The following is a 25,085-nucleotide window of genomic DNA, read 5'->3' on the forward strand; positions in this document are numbered from 1 at the left end:
AACTTGGAGGTAATTAAGAATGGATCATTAGATAAACCATGTTTATATGTGAGACAGTCAGCTTGGCACTAGCTTCTAATTCATGCACAGCTGACGCTTAACACTGCTCAATGAGATCAGTGTGCAATGATGCTTTTGCACTTCGTTCCAAGGAATGTTTCTTCTGCCCCTCCTTTTCCTTTGCCTCTTTTAGCTCTGGTTAACTGCAGTGGAGGAGGTTTACTCACAGAGCTTATTCTGCTTTCTTGTAGTTTTCTTATTAGTGTAGACTCGCTTTCCCAAGGAATGGCAACTTAGTCTGGTTCTCAAAGCATTTTTGTAGTATAAAGCTTAATGGGATACGTACAGTGTTACATAGAATGAAGCTCTCGTGCTGTGCACTGAAGATTTACAATTACTTTAATTTAATCCAAATGAAAATGTTATGAGCCAAGTTGTTTTGCAGACATCTCTTTTGGATGGTTATTTGATTCCTTACACTTCATATGGAAGATTTAAGTTGAGGTTTGGCCGCTATATTCATGTGTCCAAATATATTTTGGGGGTTGGGTTTTCAAAGCAGGCCTTCTCAGTTTTTGCAGGTGCCATTTTTTGTCATGTCAATTTGAAGGCAAAGTACATTTTGCAATTTTGAGAGAGGAAAGCAGAAATGAACCATGGGCAGCCCCAGATCTGAACCACTCCCACAAGTCTCTTTGCAGCGATGGGAAAAATCAGTGTGGCTGTGTCCTCTGGCTCAAGGGTTTGGTATCAAACTTTGCGGTTTACTTCTCTGAAGCACAGCAGAGCGTGCTGACATGGGCTGGCCAGAGAGCTGGAAACCTGAACACTGCCTCAACCCTGCGCCCCGAGGCCCCTGGGGCTGGCAGTGTGAAGGCTGCTCTCTATCACAAGGTGCTCTGGGCAGGAATATCCATTTGCATTTATTAATGCATATCAGCATTTTGCCATTCATAGGGGAGAGATGTTTGCTGCTTGGGCCCCTCAGAGTGCCTTTGAGAGAGCTCGCTGAAATGACTTCTAGGAAAGAAATCCTGAGGTTACTTGGTGTGGGTGATATGAGGGAAGGACCATCATGTCCCTGCCAGCTGGGTGTGCAGCTCCTCCATAGGTGGCTATAGTGTCAGCTGTGATTGTGAGCTCGTGTTGTGAAGGTGTTTTCTAAGACATTGGAGAGGGATGAGCCCCTGGTAGAGATCTTCTGTGTGTGTGAACTTGGCAACTGAGCTGGCAGCATGGTCTGGGAGGTGTGATGGGACCTGGAGCCACCCCCAGCCTGCTGCAGGTAGCTCACCTTCATGGGGGAGGCTCTTGTGAGCTGCAGCAGCATTAAGGTTTGTTTAACAAGCTCAGCTGCAGAAGCACTTCCATGAAATATTCTCTTCATGTTTTAAATTCCTGCGTTCTCTTGTGGAAATTAGCAATGCAACATAGGGATGGTCTAATTGCATAGTGCTTTGGTTGAGCTAGAATCAACATTTCCTTAACGTATTATTAAGCCCATCATACAGGTATATATATTTTAATTGAGGTCATATTGTTAGCATGATGTGTGCTTGGCTTTACTTCCTACGGAGGTTCTCAGAAGGTACTAACGCTCTCAATTGAAGGAAAGAATGAAGATCTGATATGAAGCTCAAGAATTTTAAGTCTGTTAAAAGTGTAACTATAAAACCTTGGTTGCTGAGCCATCTGCTTTTAATCTTCCTATTGCTATGCAGTCTTCTGGGGACTTGGACTTGGCAACAGATTTCCAAATTGCTAAATTAATCTTGTCAGCTTCAGGAAGCACCAGAAAACCCTTGGGAAACCAATGCTGTGCTCAATTCCACCTGTGTGAACTCACCGCCCTCGGCTCACACAGTGACTCCACGTTTTCTCTGGTAGAGCTGTGTAATCAAATATCTGCACACACTGATGTGCAAACTGAAATGTAACTGGATGACTTATTCTGAGCAACTTATGCAGAAGTGGCCCTGGAATATCTGAAACACTTCCTGCTTTATCCTATTATGATGATGTTTTAAACATCCACGTGGATATCAAATAAAAATGCCCTGTGATGCTGCAGTGGCATGGCTTTTACAGCAGTGCTTTTTTTAGGTCGAGCCATTGCTTTCTGTGCAGGTGACACTCTGCCACTGCATCCCTGTTCTGTCAGCAAGGGCTGTCAGCGTGCAGAGGGCTGGCCAAAACAGCCCCAGCAAGGATTGTAAGCACAGGGTCTGCCCCTAAAAAGACAAACAACAAAGAAGATCCCGCAGTGCTTCAGTTTCTATCTGTGGGATGACAAGGCAGAGTTGGAAGCTGGCTTCAAACACCTGTTAGCTTCAGGAAATAACTGGGTAGAAACAATGATTTCTTAATGTGCGTGTCCAACAGCGTGACAAGGACTCGACAAGTAATATGAGCGAGACTGCAGCCTCTGCTGGAGGCCTTGCTAACTCTACCAAAAGGTGCCACTCTGCAATTCTGACCTTCCCCTACCGAGGAACAGCACTGCAGCTCTGCGGGTCCCACGGAGCGCTGTGCCAATGCAGTGGTGAAGCCAAGGAGCCCCGGTGCCCTGGGAGCAGCCTGGCACCGCCTGCAGCAGCTGATGGCTCTATTTAGGAGCTGTGCTTTCTACAGACCCGCTCCACAACTGCACCTTGCTTTGCTGCAGAGCGCTTCTGGCACGTTTTCAGGCTCTGTGTGGCTTCATTACACGTAAGAGGCCTGCACATCTCCCTCGTGCTGGTGATCTCCTGGTACATGCCGAGCAAGCTCTTTCTGCCAGGCTGGGGTCTGTTGCAGCTTTGCCGTGGAGAAGCTGCAGTGGAGTGCCAGCAGAATTTGCACATTGTTTTTCCTTTTTAATTCTCAGGGAATAGCCTTCAGAAAAATCCTGTCAGTCTCCGTTGTGAAATCTGACATGTAACCTAAAAAAAGCATTTCGGTGAGAGCCGTGAGTGTCTGAAATGAATTGACTGGAGGAGCAGAAGTTGGCAAATCCACAGCACTCAGCATTTCCAAAACTAATTTTCCACATCAAGTCTCCTCTTCCTTTTCCCCATGCTGTTTAAACAGGAATGTAAAAAGAAACTGTTAAGGAAACCCACATATGTAATTGTTAGGGGAGGAAGAAAGTTTGTGGCTGTGAAGCAGGAGAAGAGCCAGATTGCTGTTACTGCTCCTTCTCCTGCCACAGACTTACGTGACCTTGGCAAGCCGACGTTTCCCAGATCGTTGACTAATGCTGGCTGCTCACTCCTTGGACACGCAGCGTGGGACAGGTTGGATGGATGTTTTCAGGAGTGGTGAGCAGCCAGACTTCAATTAGATCGCTCAAAAAAAGGAGGTGTGTTTTTCAGCTCTGCTCCTGTGCTTTGTGCTCCTCCATGGTGGTGAGGGAAGAAGGGCAGGCAGGGCTGGCAGGGCTGGGGTCTCACCAGCTGAGCATCTGCCCTTCGTGTCCCAGATTTCCTCATCAGCAGGATATTCAATCCTGAAGAGTCAACAGTGAGTTCCTGTACAAAAAAAAAATAAAGCCTTTGCCCAGACAAGTGGGGAAATATTAAGGCTCCCAGACTGTACAGTCCTCCCATTATATCCTATTTCTCAAGAGAGTTATTTTTCTCAAGTGCAATTTGCTGTCTGATGTTTGTCTAATTTTTCTGTGTGAGTGCGTGGAGTCTGCAGCAGTACAGTGAGGGATTTCTGCTAGGTGAAGGAAGCAGGGAAGGGGGAAAAAAGGTTGTTTGTATCCTCCGCTCTCCCAAATTAAGAGGGAAGGCTTTGAAGTACAAGAATAGTTTCTGTATTATATACATACTGTAGGATGTTTACCAGTGGAGATTATAATGCTTCAACAGTGCATTTCCAAATACCATCCAACTTTATTCTAAACAGTCATGAAAAAAATTCTGATCGCAACAAATGAAACTCAGCTATTTGTTTTGTTTTCACAGTTGGAGATTCTGTACACACAGGGAAGTTGCTTGGGGTCTGAAAGTGTTTACCCTGCCAAAAATAAATGTCCTAAAAACGATCGCTTAGCATTCTCCAAATCACTGCATATTTATTTACCATGAAGAATCTGCTCACAGAGCTCATATTGTTTTTCTTTTACATTTCAACTTCAGTTAAAAAAAATAAAAATAAAAAACAGTCTGCTTTACCAACGCCCATTTCTACTCATAAAACCATTTCTAGTCATAAAACTGTTTTGTAACTATTTTTGTGTGGGCTGTGGTTAATCACCAGACAAGCTTATTTAGCAACCAAAGGTGATACGAAACCAGATTTTTCAAAGCCATTTTTAAAATACAGCCCAGTGTTTGGAATTTCTCAATTGTGTGAGAGCTTGTAAACTTGCAGATGGCTTTCTATCTAGTGTTAGTAAATTTAAAAATAATACTACTAAACTGCTGGACAAAACTCGCATTACAGAAGCAGTTTGTGTTTCAGAACAGCCTTTTTCCAGGGGGAGGAGATTGCTGCAGGAAGACATCAAAACCTGGATCTTCGCAGCCCCACCTGTGGTTTTTCCTCCCCAACAAATGCTGTTTTATTTGCAGATTTACATACAGAATCTTTGCTGTTGTATCTTAATATTTTTGGCATTCATGAATTGAGTCTGCTGTGAAGTTTGATCACCACTTTATGGAGAGGGAAACTGGAGAAGAGCAATGACTTACCAAGGGCACAAGGTGGCTGGAGATGTGCAGCTCTCCTGCTGCCAGCTTCTTGCCTGCTGACCTCCCCAGTGCCCTTGGCTGTGCCTTCCCTGGAGCATTGCTGCAGGCTAGTGGCCCTACTGCTGGGGGAACGGCAGCCCTGCACTGCTGGGGCAATAGTGGCCCTGCTGCTGGGGGTTTGCTGCTGGTCTCACAGGGAAGTTTTTGCAGTTTTTCTACCCCAGCTCTCCATATGTTAGAAATTTGTCTGTCTGTTCCCTTTCAGACTTGTAGAAACCACCCAATGAATTGCTAATGTGCGGTGGGAAGAAAAGGTTTTAAGAAGCCTTGCAAGTGAGAGATCACAGAGCCTTAGGAAAGCAGCAGCGTGGTCTTCCCAGCTGCTTGCCACCTGCCTGGGGCTCTTCTGGCACTGGGAATCCTTTCCCACCTGACTTGGCTGAGCAGAAGGGGAGCAGTGTGGGGTGGTGGGAAGTCTGTCCTGAAAGCACCAGGTACCTGTGACATGGCTGCCTGCCTCTGCTGCTCCTGCTGGCTTGGGGGATGGTGTGTGTGTGTGTGCGTGTGTGCGTCAGCCTCCTTCGTGCCTGCTGTGCCCATGTCTGCTCAGGTGATGGCTTTGCACACTGGAGTGCCTCCGTGAGATGGGTTTGGCATAAAGCACAGGACTGTTGCTTAATCTAGGGAAAGAACCATGGTGAGTCCTGTGCATAAGCCAGTTACAGCTGCGTGAATCAGCTCTTTATGGTGTTACATGTCTTTCATCTCCTTTATGATCATAGAATATAGATTGGATCACTTAGCAAGGGAAAGTGGTAGGAATATTTCTTTTCTTGCCATCCTGCTGTTAGGGCCATGAGATTTCAGTAATCATCCAAACTGCTGTAGCCAGGGTCAAGATGTGGAGAGAAGAGCCTGAGTCCTCTCTGTCAGATATTGCCATTGACAGGGGTCTGGGTCAGAGTGCTTTGTGCTGCTGGCTATATGTCTTGTTGGTAGTTATTCAGTTGAGATGCCTTAGGGCTGCTCCCATGTTTTATCATGTTGTGTTACAGTGGAACACACAAGGACAGCAGCAGGTAAATGAGGGGCCTGATAGGAATAGGCGTATGGCTTTTGCATGAGCTGAACTCATCACAGCTGGGGATGCCCCATGATTTGTGGTGAAAGTACCTGTAGAATTACTACTAGCAGTGTGTGCCTATGTGCTCTGTGGATACAGGAACTCAGCAATGTTGTGTTTTGCCTTTCTTGAGTACTCCAGCATTCATAACTCATGCCCCTGTGAGCTTTAAGGACGCTTTGACTTTCCTGAGTGACTTATGAAAGGCTTGGCACCTTGTCAGCTGGGCAGGTTCAGTGTACTGCTTTGACTCTCCAGCACGAAAACAAGGGTCTGCCATACAGACCAAACATGCACAGGACATGTTGCGTAGTGGCTGACAACATCTAATTACATCCTTTGAGCATGTCCATCTCTGTAGAAGTATACTATTAAGCCAGCATGATTCTACAGTGTTTGTTATGCAGGGCATGATGTTCAGCTGTAAGTGGAGGAAGAACTGTCTGTGCCTGCACTGCAGCCTAGCAGCTAAGCTCTCTGCTGTGCTGTTGTCAGGTGTCCCCATCCCTATGGAAAGATGCAGTGCAGTGAAGCACTTTTGTTATCTCTGTACTGACTGAGTAGAGCACGTCTAAATAGAAGCCACTTGTCACCTAACGTGACTGGCAGTTGCTATGTCATAGCTTGCACAGATACCTGATACTGGGGTGGTCAGCAGCTCTCCTGACCCAGCTGTTTTCCAGGCTCCCTGGAGGCCACTGCTCCATGAGCTGCTGGCTGCTTGGCATGCACCGTGGCTCCGTTAAGGGTTCCCTGGTTTGGTGTCACTGTAACACACCTTCTGGCAGCTCGGCTGAGTGGAAATGGCCTCATGCAACAACCATTTCACCTCCTAAAGCAGCGATGCTCGCTGCAGTTTGGATGCCATTACAGTTCCATGACCTCAGGAGACGGCTGTGCATTCACACTGCCAGGCTGAGAATACTTGGCATTGAGCAAAAATTGCTATTGTGTCAAGGATTTGGCATGGCTCCCTACATGATGGGAAATAGGCGCGGAGCCCAGTCAGCATAATGCAGTTGGTTTCTTGCTGATTTTTTACCTGCCAAATCTGGAGTAGAATAAGTAGTTATGGCTGATGTCATTCTTTTTTAGGGTCTTATTTATTTTTACAGGCATCTGAGCAGCTAGATTAGTGAGATCTGAACGCATCCAGAATGATTCTGTGCAAATACCTGACATGATTATTTTAACATTTCAGATTCAAGGAGTAAAGTACATCTTGACCTGCTTGCTTTATAAAGCACCTGTGGTCTAATTGAAGAGCTCATAACTTTTTCTAATAACTAGTTGAGGTTTTTCTATTTCCACTGGTAAGCAGCATTTTCCATCTTTTTTTTTTTTTTTTTTTTTTAAACCATTTAGCTAAAACGAACAACACAAGTATATCTTAAACCTGCTTTTATTGTGATCCTGGCACTAGCAAGTACTGAGTTCAGTAATAAAGGCAGAGCAGACTAATCCAGAGCCCTATTTTAATCAAAGAAGGATTTCCTAGTACTGGAGATACAATTAAATGCCCACACATCAACACTTTGTGCTCCTATGCATCCTGTGCAAAATCTTGCTGTTTGTTAGGATGAGAAGCATCTTGTGCTGCAGACCCCAAAGTAAAATCAAATTGTTCCCCTTCAGCCCTGCTGCATGGCCTTCTTCCCTTTGTTCAGAGCTGCACCTGAGCTGTACCCTCCTCCAGCACAGCTGAATTCTACTTAAATGAACTCTAACAAGCAAAAGTTGTTTTGGACTGAAAAGTTTGAAGGCAAGGCTCTTCGTGCCCGTGTCCCCGCTGTCCTCCTGCCCTTCCTTTAATACTCAGCAGTGCTGGGCTTATGTGCTCAAGGTTGTAGTGGTGCTGGTAGGGCAGGCAGAGCTGAGAGCGTGCACTGCCAATCACATTTTCCCTCTGGGCCTTGCTTTGTAGACCTAGAGCCGAAATCCTGAAAGGAGATCCTTTAAGAGAGACCTGTGAGCTCATGCAGATCAGTTTGCAGGATTGAGCCTCGAGAACCACGGTAATTAATAACAACTTGGCAAGACCGTGCTGGATTTCAACAGGAGTTTTGCACTAGAACAGGATAAGAATACAGCATTAAAATAAGGCAGACAGTTCACAGCAGGCTGAAGAGAGAGGCCAAGATCAACAGGATAAAACTCTCCTTTTACAAAAGCTGCCCAAAGCATTTTCATCCACACACAGGGCCTTAGTTCAAGGCTCGTTGAAGTCAATGGGGAAAAAAACCCTCATTAATTTCAATGGGTTTGAATCAGTTTGAACCCCAGTTCTGGCCAGAGAACAAGTGTTTATGAGCTGTCCATGGGTAGATTTAAGCTGGAAGCTGAGGGAAGTCCGTACAGAGCAGGAAGGGTCTGAAGCCACCTGCAGTAGAAAGAGGTGGCCAGAGTGCATAAGGAATTAAGATGAGGCTTTGCTGAGCTAAAATAGAGACTACAGAATGTGGTGGGAGCAGAAGGAAGATTCTTTCCTGCCCAGGGTCCCACGGGGCACAGTAAGAGCGTGCCCCATTCCTTCTCTTTCCTGTAATTGCTGTGCAAAAAAACCCTATTTTTGGCAGTTGCTATTCTACGCTTCTGGCATAGCTTCATTTCAAGGGTATGATGTGTATCCAAATTACTGAGTATTTAGGAATACTGTATGACAAATATTACTGATATTCTGCGCAAACACATCATGTGTTGTTTTGTCATACTGACGGGGTGGGAGTTCCTCTTTGTTACAGAACGTATGCTTCAGGTCCCTCTCTCTTAAGGCCCTTGCATTTCAGTTAACTTTCACTCTCCCTCTACCATGTATCTGAAAAGCCTCAGTGGCACAAATTCCTGCACGTTGAACTTGGAGATTTGGGGTTCCTGGACATTCATGAAGGTGTTAAAGGCTCTGGTTGGGCTGCACTGGCATCCTCGCCACTTCCCCAGATGCCCTTCTTATTCTGCTGAGTTTCTACTTCCCTGCTGTGTTTTACGTCGATTTTTGAAGTGAGCTGTGTCTGCACAGTGCCGTGAAATGCTGTGCAGGTAGCTGTAGGGTGAGCGTGGGCTCTGCACAGCACTGCATGCCATGGTGGGAGCAAACCCACAGTCCCCATCACAGTGTAATACCAAACACACGGTATCTCTCCCCTTACAAAAAAGAATCCGAATTTAAGACAGTGATAGCTTTTCACAGATATCTAGTAAGATTTTCTGGAGGGTAAAAAGCAACCAACAAACAACCAGTAGACAAACTCTTGTCCCTTGTGGATGTAAATTGGGTGTAAAACAAGCTATGTTCTTTCTTGCTTGTCCTAATGCAGACTGGATTATTGCCTGCAGTTAATGAACTTGAAAATCAATATTGTTAAAGAAAGTTTCTGACATGGACTTTTAGCAAGATCAGTGACTCAGCTACACCAGCATCAATCCCTGTGTCCGTACCAGCTTTGATATTGCTTCCTGTATTCGTTCTGATGTGAATTGCTTTGTGTGAATGAGTTTGTGATGCTAATGACATAGTAAAGGATGTATTCTGGCTGATGAATCATCCCTTATGTCAGATCTAGGGCTGCGTTGAGATCACACGCAGACTGGTGAGAACCTGGAAGAATTAAAGTCAGTGCAGTTACTCTGGATTTGCACCAAAGTAAAACAGAGCAGAATCTCACCCGTATTTTGTGCAAAAACGAAACAGAAATGTGAGGGTTCTGAAGCACGTTCATGATACAGATTTGTTTTTCTTAACAACAGTGAAACGAATGAGCTTGGAGCTGGTGCCAGATTTGGCTGAACTGCTGCCAAGTCTGGTGTGCTGATTTGTATGGCAACATTGGCAAGCGAAGCAAGCGTTTACATTGACTGCTATATTACACGTTGATGCAGGATGGGGGAAGTGGTTCCAATTACCTCGTGTTCTGCTGTGTGACCACAGCAGTCTGAAGGAACAGTCATCTTTTAATGAGCTCATAATGAAACGCTTGGGCTGAGATTTAAAAGCCATTTAAGGGGCATACAGTGTGTTGCGGCCTTTTATCAAAGCTGCTGTGAGCATGGCATGTTAGAAACCATTTTGGTGATGGGAATGAAGCTATTTCTTTTATGGGTAAGTATAGTTACAGCTATTTCCTGCACATTCCAGGGATGGAGCAGTCAGCTTGCCAATTTGCTCTTGACATATTTACAGATGGAGAAGCCACCTCTGGACTAGTTTCTGCAAACATCATGTTCCATTATGAAAACGTTCCCAAGACTGAGGGTGAAGAGTCTGGCTCAGAATATCTCCATCTCCAGACAGTGTGGGCCCGTGTCTGCGCTCAGCTCTGCTGGGGAAAGTCTGAAGTCATTCCATTAACTTTTCAGCATGTGTTCTGGACTGGCAGTGGAGTGGCTGAGGTTAGAGCCTGACCTTCAGTCTTCAGTACATCCACAGTGGACTAAATTCCTGGACTTGGATGTTCTTTATTTTCTAAGCAGGAAATAGTCCCACAGAGTCCTCTTACAGGATCTACTTTCTCAACAGTGAGAGTCTGAAAACTGCAAGGACATCCACTATTTCCAAATTCCACAATTAACGATGCATTCCCAGAGTGGAGAGGGATTTCTGTAGTTGCCAACAGGGCTGGAGATTCTGCACTTCACGAGCGGTAAAGAGGAGCAGGCAGTCCCTGAAAGCAGCTCTACCAGTGCTGTGGGAATGAAAACTGAACCTAAAGGCCCCTCAATTCTGATATCAGCAAAGCTTTTAAGAGCATTCTTGAATCCTGGCACTAAGGCACATGCTCAGATGTTGTACCAAGCAGAGCTGGCCTGCTGAGCTTAGGCCAGGTTTAGGTAAGAGCATGCTCAGCAAAAAGGCAAAGGAAAGAAAATTGGGCAGTGAGTTATGTGTTGGTAGAGCCCTGCAATGTGATGGGAAAATTCCCACTGCTCTCTGTGAGTCTTAAACGAGACCATGGTTTCTGTATGGGCCAGGGTGTGGTGGAACAGATGGGAATGTGAAAAACCTCTGTGAAAATGCTTGCATTGGTGTCACAGTCCTGCCACTTCACAGCTTGAATGGAGGATTTAAGTTTGCTATCAAAAGGTTTTTTTGCAATTGAGCCAAGGCAGTGTCTCTGCTAAACATCTTTCCAGAATATGGTTTTTATGACCAAATTCTAATCTCTTGGAAAAAAGAGTTAAAAGTGGAAAATCCTACATACAAACCATGTTGCTTCACTAAAAAAGGAGATGGCTACCTTCTATTAATCACATGAGCAGGCACTGCAGATATTATAATGCTGTGGTGTTCATATTGCAACAGGTAGAGTTCTTGGCACTGAAGGTTGACAGCCCGGGTTGCAAAATTACTGAGCAGTGTTCTGCCTGCTTTTACATGCACGCTGCTAGAGCTAAAAAATGGTAAGTGTCAAGAGGACAAGAGTTGGCCCATTGTCTTTGTTTGCTGTGTGCAAGTCATTGGGTGTAAGTGCCTGTACACATCAGGTGTAAATGCCTGTTATTAACAGCAAACAAGATCCAGTAACATGGTGGAACTCTGACTGTAGAAAGCAGGTCAGCTGGTCTGTGCGTCTGCTTGATGAACTGAATGAAGGGAAGCCAAGAGGCTGAGTGTGCTCAGGCCAGGAAAAAGCCACCTCCCGGTGCTCCAGGGGTTTGCTACTGGCTGCCCAGCAGGACATGGCCAGCCAAGGGCCCCCTGTGTGTTCTAAGGAAAAGCAGTGCTTGCTATCTTCTTTAGGAGAGAGTTAACCCCATTTGTAATGAGTTTTGCTAAAACATACTTACTGCTGAAGTCATTGGATGTTTGCCACTGGTTTTGTGACAAGCCAACATAAATCCAGAATGAGGTTGTTCTGGAAAAGGGAGAACTTTGAAGCAGATCTCATCCAAAGCCCATGGAAGCCTTTGTTGTGGTTTGGATGAAGCCTTCTCATGGGATAACATGGGCAGGTATATCCTGTGTGCACGAGGCGAGTGCCTTCTGCTGGTTTAATGTCAGTTGTGTTGCTGGGGTCAGCTTTTGATACTGGCTCCTCTTTTATCCCACTGAAAGCACATGAGCAGTGAGGGTGATGCTCAAGGCAGGATGAGCCAGGGGACAGCAGTGGCCGTGTTACATACAGCCTATGGGGAACAGTGCCCTTCCCTCAGCCCTCAGCCCCTTGGGCCAGGAATTTTCCAGCCCCAGGGTGTCCTGCAGCCTTAGTGCTCGGAGCTGACATTCCCACCACTGAGCACCAGGCGGGAGTGCTGCATTTCGGGGGTCAGAAATACGGGAGCTGCAGCACAGAAACCAAATAGGTGTCAGGAATGTCAACTTGGACAAATATGTTTTTAGGGGTTATAGGTGTCAGCCTACTATGAGTCGTTTTTTATTATTGCACATCTGGATCTGTATGGGTCTGCGCTTTTACCCGATGAAGCAAAGTATTTGAAATACAGCAAAATGTATTGGATGAGAAACATGGAAAAAAAACTTCTTGGCATCTTGTAATTGAAAGTAATTGCAATCTACGTATCATTTAGAAGTATATTGCGCAGGGAATCCTCAGAGTTGTTGAACCTCTTGTTGCTACAGCTTCTGGATGATTTTCTCAGATACTGGCATAGTCATCTTGCTGGCTTCTCACAGTCAGTAAGTACTGGTCGCACTTCTATGCATGTGTTACACATTTACATAGCAGTAAGGCTGTAGATGTGACTCAGGTCATGACTAAAAGAAACAGTGGGATTTTTAATTAAGTCCACTCATTTTCTTTAAGGCTGACAATACATCTGAGAATTTGACATTTATTTATGAATGCATTCCAAATTTGCATGCTGCATATCAAAACCTGAGACAAGCCTAGTGAGAGATGGGGTGGGGTGCTGAGATAGTGTATCTGCCTTGCTCTGCTGCCCGCAAGTGAAATTCTTTCCATCTGAGTCCTAACAAGGTGGTGCTGGGTGAAGCAGAGCCCTTGACAGAAGGCTGTGTCTTGCCCTGAGTCAGCCACAAAGTTCACTTTGTTTTCATCCACCTCTGCCTCTCCTCTGGCATCCCAGCTCTTCCAAGGGTGGTGTCTCCCATCTCCTGTTCTCAGGGTGGGGAACCTGTCATCTTGCCTGCTTGCTGTGCTCTCTTGCACTTGCTCTGCAGGAACAGGCCCTTGGGGTTAAACAGGACCCCCCTCTTTCCGAGTGACTGTCTTCTCAGTTCAGGCCCACACCATAACCTAATACATTTACTTCCCAAACACAGGAGTGCTATGCAGGGAATAAAGGAAAGGCAGTCCCTGCTCCCAGTGTGGGCAGCCTGACGCTTACAGCCCCATGGGGGGCTCACAGTCCCCAGGCAGTGGGCATTATATCATGTTGTATCTCAGACAAAGCTTCTAACCAGAAGCTGTTGATCCTTAAGCAGAAAGTCATTCCTGATGACTCTTCTCCCCAGGGCGGCGCTGACTCTGCAAGCTAAAACAGGAGCAGCAAGCAGTAAATGCATCCACTTGGTTACTGGAGTGAGAGGCTTGGAGTCTGAATTCAGTGGTGATCTAGTGAGTAAGGAGACAGTGTTTAAAGATGGCAATTACTTTGATGGCCTTATCTGTTCTTTGAAGTCAAAGAGCCACTCCCTGCCCTGTACACACGTGATAAGCCCAATCAGATTCCACGTATCTTCTCTGCAAAAACATGGGGCTGAGTTGACTCAGCTGGGACTGGAGCCTGTGACTCTGAGTGTGGGTGTGCTGTGTTTTTCCCATATGCATGCTGAGGGGCTAGCCTTGGCATAGTGCAGCCAGGCTGGCATCAGCATGAGCGGCTGCCCAGCATGCACAACCTAGGCCTTGCTGAATTAAATGCCAGAATAGGCAACATCCCCACTGCCCCGATGCTGCTAGCCCTCCCTGGCAATGCAAAAACTGATGCCAGCTGTGCAGTGATCTCCATGCAGACGGTCAGTGACTCAGGAGAATTTTTCTTCAGATGACTTCAGATACGTACACGGCTTTCAGATGCCAGTCCTGTAGTAGGGCTTCAACCTTAAGCTGCAAGGAGTCCACATCTGGGTCATTCAGTGTTGGGTCCTTGTGGTGTTCCTGCAGGCTGTGCGTGGGGAGGCAGCGCTGGGCTGTAGTCAGCCAGCTAGAAATATCAGGGGCAACAAAGCAGAGCAAAATTAGTTACAAAGCAACTGAAATTTTTTCATCCCTCCCCCTCACATTTTTTAACAAGATTCTTTTACCGCTAGGAATTTCATCCTAGAGAAAGCTGGCGAAGGTCTGAGAGGCAGAGTGCACCTCTGTTGCCCTGGGGAAGGAGCAAGGAGAGATGTTACTGTGAAAGGAAGGCCAGCAAGAAATTGCCTTGTCATCTGAATTAAGTCTTCTAATGCATTAGTTAATGTAGCAACAGTGCTTTTCGGTAGCCACAGCTCGTTAAGGAGCAGCACTTGGAGTGATCCATCAGTTCACGTAGAGGTAACTTCAAATCAGTGAACAAGTCATGCTAAGCTTGCTGGGGAGTGCTTGATCCTACATTAAATGATTTAATAGCAGTGTACTAGAACTCCTCATAGAAGTAGATATTGGTGGGGTTTTTTTCTTGTTTTTTTTTTCTCTTTTTTACCCAAAGAATGTACATTCCACCTTCAGGCCAAAAAAGGAGGGGGGGAAAAAAAAAAAAAGTATTGTGTTTGTAAAACACTGATTTGGAGCCAAAGGATTTCATGTCAAATTCTCTCAGATCCCTACAGTAATTGCAAGCAACACTCACAAAATCTGAGCTCAGAGAGCTTCAGTGTTGAAATTCAATCCATTTCAGGTCAAGAAGCCAGTGGGGAGATGTTGTCTTTGACAAAAAGACAGGTGAAGTTAGTTTAGAGCAGAGACAAAAAATAACTCGAAGCTACAAAATGCAGTTGTCAGAAATGTGTTTCACTTAGCAGGCTAAAATGGAATTAGGCCTGATTCAGCTCTGGGATGGTCAGTGCTGACTCACCAGTGCCCAGCCCCAGGCCGGGCTCGCAGCTCTGATTCTGCTGGGGATGTGAGCTTCATTTTACATGCAGTGTAAGACTGTTACCTGGCTTGCAGTGGCACTGTGCATAATAGACTCACCTGAGATATGATGAAGTGTAAAAATACCCTTTGAAGTGACAACTGCTTTTGTCCCTAAAATACGTAGAAACTTTACAGTGCTTCCTTCTTGGCTTCCTTTCACACTTTGTATAGCAAAAATGGGAAAAGAAAAGAAAGTAAAAGGAGGAAAAAAGCAGCTTCTTCAGTACTGGAAGTGAGCTTATTGCCAGTTGCTTTTTAACGCTGAATTACCAGGAAATTTCAGGTCCCTGAAAATAGTCATCTTTTAAACAAAATAGAAAAGAATTGTAAAGAGGGAAGAAATCCCCACCAGTCTCAGAGAGCATGAGAAAATCGTCATGGCAGCCCAGAGAGTAGGAAAAGAGAATTCCAGCTGAGCTGTTCACTCAACAGAGAGCTGTATGATGCAAAACCTTGAGGGAGGAAGAGCTGCGAGGAAAAGACCTTGGTTTCAGCTTGGTTTCAGCAGGAGCCTGCTAAGCTCAGGTATGAGCCAGCTGTGCTGGTGGATTGACGATACAGGACAGGGATGCTAGGTTGTTGTTTTGGAGCAACTGGGTGCCCTGCAAAGTCTATTTGTGTCCATTGAAAGCAGAGTGCCAGAGGCAGATGGAATATGTTTCTCCTCTCTTCTAGCTCCCAGTCAATTCACACAACATGTAAGACCTTTCCTTTACTGTGCAGCTTCTCCAGACAAGACTGTCAGAGGTCTGTGGGGTGGGCTAGAGGCAGGATCACTGTCACTTCCAGGCTGTGGTTGGAGGCAGCTAACCCCGAGGCTGCTCTGGAGAGCCAGTCCCATTCTTGTTCGGTCATAGAGAATGTGCCAAGCAAAACAAACAGTGCTTGAGGTTAAGAAGCTCAAAGTCTTCTAGGATCACAAAACCCAATCGCTGCATTTGCTGTTCCAAAATCATGACAGAGAGTGGCAAGTAGCAGGAGGTCATGGAGATAAGTAGGAGCCAGCTGATGCAACACTGAGGCTGATGGAGGGGCTGTTAGTCTAGAGCCAGCACAAAGTGGATGTGTTTTCCTTCCCTTGTGCTTATGCTGCTCTAGACAGCAGCTTACTGACAACTGAAGAGGTGTAATCACAAAACCAATGGGCCAGTACCCAAAGTAAAAGTGACACCCAAATATTGGGTCTTGGTAGTAGGTGTGAGGTAGTGTGCTGACTCACACAGCCTTGGGGCTGCTGCTGCAGCCGTGAGAAGTCTCTGCTTAGAGCTCGCTGCCTGTAGTAGGATAGTGTGACATACATGGACAGGAGGAAGTGGAACGTAATGCTGGCATTCATAAGATCAAGCAGTTACTTGGGCTGACAAGCTCAGTTTGAATTGCAGAAATGTCACATCTTCACCTACGAGGGCATGAACTTCTCGTGGCAGGGCCAGATGGCGAGGGACTGGCTCTAGCTGTTGGGCTGGGGCCATGCTGCAAAGTCTGATTTGAAGAGATAAAAGAGGGCAAAAAAACATGTTTACAGTCTGTGTTATGGTACTTCTGGGTACTTGACACTATTTGTAGGTGTTGTGGTACTTTAGGAGTAAATGACAGGTTTTACATCAAACACATGAAACTTGAGGCCATTCCCAGATGATGACATCAGTCCAGGTGCAAAGTGTCAGTGCCCCACACAGCTGGGAATGTAGAGCAGTTGGTAACAGTTGATTCTGATCTTCAGCTCTTCAGTTTGTCCATTTCCACCTGTAGCATTTCTGCAGCTCCTCCTGGCATGCCTTCCATGCTGGTATTCACAAGCGTGCAGGCTGATCTCACCTGGAATCTTGCCTTAGCATCTGAAGTGTTTTATCTCCATTCAGCTGATGTTTATCTTGTCATAAAATTTCCCATGGCTTATCAGCACTTGACAATTAGATGCTTAACATCCCACTTAATGCAAAACAGATTATATCCTGGGAATTAACAAAACAATAAAATGCCTTACGGGAAAAGGGAAAATTGTATGTAGATACGTGTGTGAGTGTATGTACACACATACGTGGTTGTGCAATCTGGTGATGCTGCTGTGCTCTCACTGCTTGATTGGTTTCATGCTCATTCCTACACCTGGTATATATTTATGTGCCACCTTCTTTGAGCAGGAATTGTGTTGGCTGCTGGCCTTATGGAGGAGTAATGAGGGGCCACGGTTCAGGGCTGGAGTTGAATAGGGGCTGCAAGGGTCCCGCTGGGACTCTGGGCTTCCAGGGCATGTTCTGGGATGGTTCCTGAGGTCTTGGACCAGGTTCTAGGGTTCCCAGAACCCTACGGTTAAAAGTAAAAATAATAGCACTCAGAAATGCATTTTAAAAAATATCTAAAGAGAAGAAGCCACTTTGGTATGTTGGAACAGAACAGAGGGCTAGGCAGCCCCTGCTGCTGCAAGCCAGAGGAGGAACTCAAGCTGTGCTCAGAGCTTGCCTTTGTGCCCTGGACACTCCTGTGGGGAACAGAGCCCAATTTGAGGCTTAAGGATTCAAATGCAATCTCCATGGCTCTGCGTGGTCCTGGCCTGCCCACAGTGCTCCCCATCACACATGGATTGGAGCAGAGGCTTACGTTTCCCATGAGGAATGCTTGCAATGCTCTGTCTGCACATTGTTTGGTAATTGCTGGTCTTTTGGCTCCCTGCCTTCAGAGAAGAAGAAATTTCTCTTGCTCTGGTCACCCTTCCAATAACTGACCAAACGCAGTAGCTCAGATCCTTGCACACAGTGCTAATTCATTTAACTGTGGTTCCTGCTGCAGCAGTGTTCTGCAGAGCCCCATGGAGGCAGCAGCCCTGTGATGCCACCATTCGTGCCCTACAGCACATATATATCCGTCAGGCAGAGCACTGTTACCACTGTTCTGAAATATGAGGATTTCTCAAGTAGAACTTCACTAAAGATCAATACCATTTTACTGAGGGGGGAAACTGAGGAGCGGAGCTTTTATCTGTGGTTGTTCTGCAGGAATAACCCACAGCTCTTGGCATTTGGCTGTGCCCGCACTTTCCTGTGGCCAGGCTGACCTTTGTGAGCACTAGAAGCACAGCTATGGCAGGCAGCTCACTTGAGCTCTCCCTTCTGGGATCTGGGCAGGTTTTGTAATTGCTGGAAGAGCCAAACACTCTTTCTTCAGTCTCTGATTTTCCTTCAGCAACCAACTTTCCATCCTGATTTCTCATGTCTTCACCTTTCCCTTCCATGTAACGCCCAGCTGATACTTGTTAGCAAAACAATCCTTTTATTGATGCATGTGCAATCAGCAGAAATGCCGAGCAGTTGCAGAGTTCAGCTTACTCTATGAAATCACTCATAAATGTGCTTTATTTCACTGCAGCTATTCTTGTGCTCAGTCTTAAGCATGTGCATAAGTCTTTTGCAAGTCCTTGGCCCCCTCAGTCCCAATTGGGTCACACTGATTACCAAGTAATGGCAGGATGAGGGAGAGACTCTCACTGGGATCTCTGTGAAAGCATTTTTTCTGAGCCTATGGTCAGTGGTCTGCTCTGATGGCAGATAAGTGCAATTTTGGTTGTCCTTTTAAGGAACAGAGCATGAAATCCCTTATTAAGGCTCTCTTAGATACGTCTGCAAAATCCTGAGCAGTGATTGAAGTGCCCATGGTGTGGCTGCTGCGTGATGTGCTGTTCTCATTGCATGTAGTTCCTGCTCTCTCTTTCTTCATCTGTTTTCTCTAACCTGTTCTGCACTTCACCAAGTTGCTATCATGCCTGAACATTTTTTAAAAATAGTGTCAGAAAGACATGTGATAAGTTTTTTAACTGAATAGTCTTTAATTGGAATTTTCCTTTTCTGCTTCACAGTGTGCTTGAGATTCTTGCTTACACTTTGCCTCATGACTGTGAGCACGAGACATTGTGTTCTGCAGTGGAGACAGGATGCTCACCTCATGGTTTGACATGAGGAATTAAAATAGATTTTTGAAGTCTGTCATTGCTATTTGGTTGAGAAGCACTGTAAGGCATGTTTTAAACTTGTGAACTGACACGTACTGCTTACTCACTTAGCTTCATATTCTCTGGGGCATAGCTGTTCCTTGCTTTGACCTGTACAGCACCTCGCACTCTGCAGTTGGTTCACAGCATCTGCTGAAGGCCAGTAATGCTAATTACTGCTAATAGCTTCCCTATGGCATGCCTCTTCTGCCTAGCTAAGACAGATTACAAAGGGACATCACCTAAACAAATACAAATAGAAACAGTTGGGTTGGAGGGAAATCTTGTTGGGATTCCCATGGGCTGTCACAGAGATCTGTTCTTCTGGTCCTGAACCGAAGCGCCATTTCCACTCTTACATCTGTGCTGTGATACCATCTCTTCTTCCTCTTAGCACAGGAGAATTTCTGAGCTGCTAACGAACCTGTGTGTGTGTTACTCACATGTATGTTATGTCAGTTACCGTGATGCCAAATGACAGAGCATGAATTCAATGTATAGCAGAAAGGTTTCTATGTAACCCATGACAGCGGTGCTGAGGTTCTGTAGCTGTGCCTGCCCAGGTTGTATATTTCTGACCCCACTTTACAATCTGTGCTGGTTCTGAGCCTTGCTTGTGCTGCGGGCTCTGATGTGCAGGCAAATTACCTGAGCATAGCAAGCTCCTGCATGCCAGCTTCTTCACCATAATTGCCTTGTTCATGCTCATACCCCCAGTAAAAGCAATGTGGCTATCCCCTTTTTTGTGGAAGGGAAGAACTACTTTGGCTTACTTTGCATTTGCCAAGAGGTCAGAACAAGCACTGAGATACTTACTGTGGAGTGCTGATACCTGTTAAATTGACTTATTCTTCTGGCTCCTAAATTGACTTTGTATGTTGGGGTCACGCTCATCCTTTGAGATATGAACTTGGTACCAAGCAGGCAAATGCTTTAAAGGATCTCTTCATTACCTTCAAACCTGAAGGAGCCATATCCACTGGATGAATGTAATAGATGTGCCTGGGGCAGTTCAAGCTAGGGCAAGATATCACAGGCAGAAAAGAATCAACGTAGGAATATTAACAATATGTTATTTTGCTGGTGCAGTTTTCCCATATGATTACAAGTGATGAGTGCTCTGTGGGAGTGAGGGAAAAAAAAAGACTGGGCCCATACTGATAGACCGTGCTCAGTTGTTCAGTTGTACTCCGTCCTTTACTGTTAGTTCATTTGTTTGTTCTTATGCTTCTGTATTCTATCCTGAAGGCTAACCACATATCATATATATTTAAAAGAACAGCAGTGTGTAACTGGTATAGATCTTAAGGTTTCTTTCCCAAAACATTATGATATTCCTGCTGAGAATGTGAAGATAAAGGCTTTAATCCCTGGGAACAAAAGGGTGTGAGTAATCCCATTTCATTGCATGACCTGGAATCTCCACCCATATAAATACATCAAAGAGTAGCTATGATTTCACTCTTCGACACTCATGGGTTGAGGTTCTCACCCTGGGAAGCAAACAGCTCCTGTGGTTGGGCTGGACAGTGCCCACAAGGCTGGGTAGCATGGATGTGTTCACCAGTCTTTGATCTTCATTCTGGACCAAAATTATTCACATCTCCCTACTGTTGCTGAAAACTTATCCAAGCACTCAAGGCAATTATTTTAAAATGTATGTATGCTTTGGGCCAAGTCCACGAGTCCTGACTCATGATTGACTCAGCCCTTACTTAAGCACAATTCCGCTTGATTTCTCTGCCAGTGGAGGCAGGGCTTTGTGACAGCCCCCTGCCAATGGGAGCTGGTAGTACAAGCTCCTGGAGCTGGTGGTGGCCCTCTACAGCTCCTACTGAATCCCAGCACAGTGGGGCCCACTTGCACCTTTCTGAATCTTGTGATGCTGGAAAAAGAGCCATGCTGCTCAACTGCACTGTTCAAGTCACCACACAGGTGATGGAGAACAGTGCTGGCCCAGTGCTATGCTGGCTGATAGCTCTCAGAAGTAATCCACCAACAGGAAGGAACTTCTGTGACCCACGTTAACCAGCAGATCAGACTAAATGGTCGTGATAAGTCTGACCATCTGTTTGCAAACGGTTCCACTACAGATTGGCTACAACTCATCAGAATATTTTAATTTTGTTACAAATTAGTTTCAGCTCACCACTGCATGTTAGACACTGGGATGGTTCAGGTAAGGAAGGAAACCGGCTAATGTGAGTTCTGGAAAGAGCAGTGTGAAATATGCAGACAGCTCTGTGTGATATAAGGCTGACTGATGCTAAGTAAGCTCTGTGGGAGCTGAGCTGCTCTCTGTGCAGTGTTTCCCAGTGCTCCTGATTCTGGGAAGGGTAATGCCTGGGTACAGTGCTGGACCTGACCTGGCTCCCTGTGCTCATGACTGCAGGAGTCAGCTCAGGTCTCGCCAGACTTATTAGCTCTGGCTCAGCACCACCAATTCCTATTCAGGCTGGCTCCATGCAACATGCTTGGATGTCTGCACTGTGCTCGTCCCAGCATGGGATTGGTGTCCTGGTGTCAGGAATGCAGGATGGAGACGCTGTGGCTGCCTGCTGGGAGCAGCACGGTCACACAGAGCTGTCCTGCCTGGAGGCAGCCCAAGCGTCTGTCCTGGCATGGCTGGGATTGATAAAATAGTAAGATACGGTTTGGAAGTGTCCCTGTTGCCTGCCACTCTCAGAACAGCCTATTAAAAAACAACCATTTTCTGGCTGGTGAGCGTGACTGCCAGTTTGTGGCTAAAGCAGCTGAAAAACTTAATGAAAATGTTATTTATTTATGTGTTATTTAGGCTTATGCCATTGTGTTCTGCAAGACTGCACCTTGACAAATAGCCTGATAAATTTTATTTCTAGCTACTGCTGGCAAGAACAGAGCTGCTATGTGTATTAACGTCATTTAAGTTTGATTAGTATCATTTAGTTTGATTTTTGGCTTCCTCGTAAGAGGAAGCATTTGTAGGATTGGGCTCGGCGCGTTGGACTGTCCAATGGCGCTGCACCCCTTGTTGCCTTTAACTGTTTATTTCACCAAAGTAAACAGGTTTGAGCTCCGGTTTGAGGAACTGACTGTTCTGCCTTTTGTAATGCTGCATTAATAGGCTTTGAAGAGATACATTTTCTGCCAACGTAAACATTTTCTTGAATGTAACAGAAATGAGTCCTTGCTTGCATTATGTTTTCTGTGCGCATCGTTAAAATAATCCTAAGTGTCCTCATGAGAATCTCCCTTCGACCACTCCGCGCGGCTCTGACTGCGACTGCCACAATACCTGCCTTACTGTACAGACCAACCATGAGTCAGCTCTTAGGGGCTTTTTTGGGCCAAATGCGTTCAAATCTAGATGACTCCATGAAGAAATGTAAATATCTCGTCTGGAGTGCGTTAACATCAAATACAATTTTGGCACTGTAGCTGTGAAAAGATACAGAAATCAGTAAAACTCCCAAGATCTAAGTCAAGTCTAGGGAAGGATGGTGAGTAAGGAAATCCTTCAGTGTTACCTTTTTTGTTTTCACATTCCCGTGACTTGAATTCAAATCTGCCCCATTCTGAAGAGCCTGGAAACAAGATCTTCAGGTCTTTCCTAACTGTAATGAGAACACACCCATATAGAGTACATGAGGAGAATTAAAGGAAGGAGATTTGCAAAACCTCTTAAAACAGCAAGCTTCTTAATTTTCCTTTAGAATTCAAAGGAGCTGTCAGCCAAAAATATGTAAGGACTGGAGCAGCTAAGCCCCAGCAGAGCACATGGTTTGCTCAGGCTTATCTGAATCTTGTCCTGTAAAAGCGTGAATTATTGACTCTCCCTTCTTCTCTGCTTTACAGTCCTCAGGTACCTGGAGGGCATCCCAGAAAAACAGGAGGTTGCGCCAGCCCGCTCAGAAGCTGGTGTTTTCTGAGTGCTTTCTGGATCTGACTGGCTAAGCCCAAGTTTGAATATTTAAAGATTTTCAAAACTGCTGTTTAACACCCCCAAAAGAAAAACAGCTCAGCAGCAGAGTTCCCCCAAACCAAGACTTTGGCAGGGGAGCAGCAGCCATCACCTCTGCTGTGCCAAGAGCAAAGACACTGTTATCCCAACCTGGGAGTTTCCAGAAGCTGGTTTTGCTGTGGGGGAAATTTGTTCAGTGTGTGGGGAGAAGGAGTAAGGCTGATGGGATAGCAGGGCTGAATAATGCAGAGCCCTTTACCACTCCTGTTGCATAGGAATGATTCCCACATCCTGAAGGCAAAGCAGAGAGAACCAGCTTTGAACAGCAACTGCAGCAGTATTGCAGCAAATCAGAAATAATACTGCTACTTGCAGAATAGTCTTAGTGAGATGCTTTTCTGGCCGATGATCTAGCTATTGGTCACCTGATATCTGCTTGATTTGTTCTTGTAGTTATCTCACAGAACTTGATGGGGGAATATCCTGGGCTTTCCCCCGCTTGGAGTTGCTGCCCTGACAGCAGCCTCCCTTCGTCCTGGCTGCAGCATCTCTGCTCACCCTGGCAGGGTCCGACCAGCCTGTGCTGTGCCCTCCACTCCTTCCCACTGCCTGCACAGGACATGGGAATGCCACAAAGCTGCCCCTAATGGTTTGCTACATCTTTGACTTGCTGTGCTTTTCACAGGGTCCTTTGCTCTCCAGCCTGCACCATTTTCTTCTTGTTGTAGGACAGAGTTTAACACCCTCTCCTTTGTAAAACCTTGAATTAAAAAACGCAGTGTCTTAAAAGGCTTAGGTGGGATTAAGAAGCACAAACCTCTTATGCATAGAGCTAATACTAAGTAAGCTTTTCTAAATTATCAGCTAAGTGATGTATTAACATGAGAGCTCTCCTATCACTCTCATCTGAGCTGGCTTCTTTGAAGAGATATTATAGAATTTGGTTGTATTGACTTCCACTAGGACCTCAGACTTTAATGCCTTTTTCATCTTCTGATGTTCCACACATAATTTCGAAAAACATTTACCACCCTTTCAAGCCAAAACAGTGCTGGTGTAAGCAGGTGTAGTTTCAGTTGCTTCAGTAGATCTGTGCTGAACTACAGCAACTGCAAATCTGGAGGCAGCATTTGTCAGCAGGGCAGTGAGAAGACCTTGACTCATTCCAGCACTGTCACTAACCTTCTGTGGGACTTCATCAGCAGCTGTGCTTTCCCACCAAGACTAACTCATGGCACTTAGAAAATAAGACCTCTGGATAAGGTCTTTTATTATTGTTTTACGCAGATATTGGGCTAAGGGGTTACAGTTGTCCTGCTTACATCAAGCTGTGACCTGTAATGTCACTTGCATTGCATAATTCAATATGAAAAAAGCTTTTCTGCCCCACGCAGAAGAGACTTGGAGATGAGGGGAAAGCACTTCCACCTTTGTGCCTCCTTGCCGTGCCTTGGTGTGGTCCCATTTAGGAGATATTTGTTAGCAGAAGTGCATTACAGTGTGGATCATGGGTATCTGGAGCTGCATGGAGCAGTTTCTTTTCCTGCCCTTGCAGGTTCTCGTTACACCTTTTAAGACTCACAGCAAAGAGAAGGAGCTGATAGAATAATTTTTGATCTGGAAAATGAAATCTGACATAACCAGTAGTTATATTTTTCTTATTCCCTGGTAGTTTGCCTAAAGGCTGCTTTTAAATAATTCTTGCTTTTCACCTCCTGAGAAATAATCTATTTGCCTGTGAATTAATTAGGTAGTGTTATGAAAACCCTCCAGAGACTTTGAAAGCTGCTGATCTAACTTTTTAAAATACGTAGTGGGCCTGATTCTTAGGCCAGCCAGTGGGAATTCTGCTTTTAACTTTGGCAGGAACAGGAGTTAGTGTTTTATGTGCAAAAAACAGTGTACCCAGTAAATGGTAATAGATGCTGCAGCTCTTTCTGTCTGCTTTTCTGGCATCTACTGCTCTCATGTCTTGAGTCTCATGCTATCGAGGGAGTGCATCCTTTCTCATTTCACTTTCCATTGTACAGCTCAGTGTGCATCTCTGCTGTTTGTTGAGCAGATGCGTGCAGGGCGTTGGGTGCTCTCTGCAATGGGTGACTGGTGGGCAGGAGCAGGGCTGCTGTGCAAGGGGGTCAGAGGAGCTCTGCTGGGGTTAGCAGTTCTTCCAGGCATGGTAGCGAGGTGCCAGCTACTCTGGCACTTGCTAACTTAAGTCTGCATCAACCTTGTAAAATACTTTCTAACAGCATCTCAGTTTTTGTTAATCTAGAAGATGAAAATTAATTTTAGGTTCATTTATGTGAAAATGATTTTT

General features: G+C 45.5%; 1 long non-coding RNA gene across 1 annotated transcript in view; it reads left to right on the forward strand.

Moving 5' to 3' along the window:
* The window catches only part of LOC128083303 (uncharacterized), a 75,256-nt gene that overhangs the window by 9,557 nt on the left and 40,614 nt on the right, over window positions 1-25,085 (forward strand). Inside the window, exon 2 of the long non-coding RNA XR_008208026.1 lies at window positions 13,232-13,334. This is a non-coding gene — a long non-coding RNA (uncharacterized LOC128083303). The remainder of the gene's footprint in view (window positions 1-13,231; window positions 13,335-25,085) is intronic.

Source organism: Tympanuchus pallidicinctus, unplaced genomic scaffold, assembly GCF_026119805.1.
Source record: "Tympanuchus pallidicinctus isolate F22 unplaced genomic scaffold, pur_lepc_1.0 scaffold23, whole genome shotgun sequence".
Classification (NCBI taxonomy): Eukaryota; Metazoa; Chordata; class Aves; order Galliformes; family Phasianidae; genus Tympanuchus; species Tympanuchus pallidicinctus.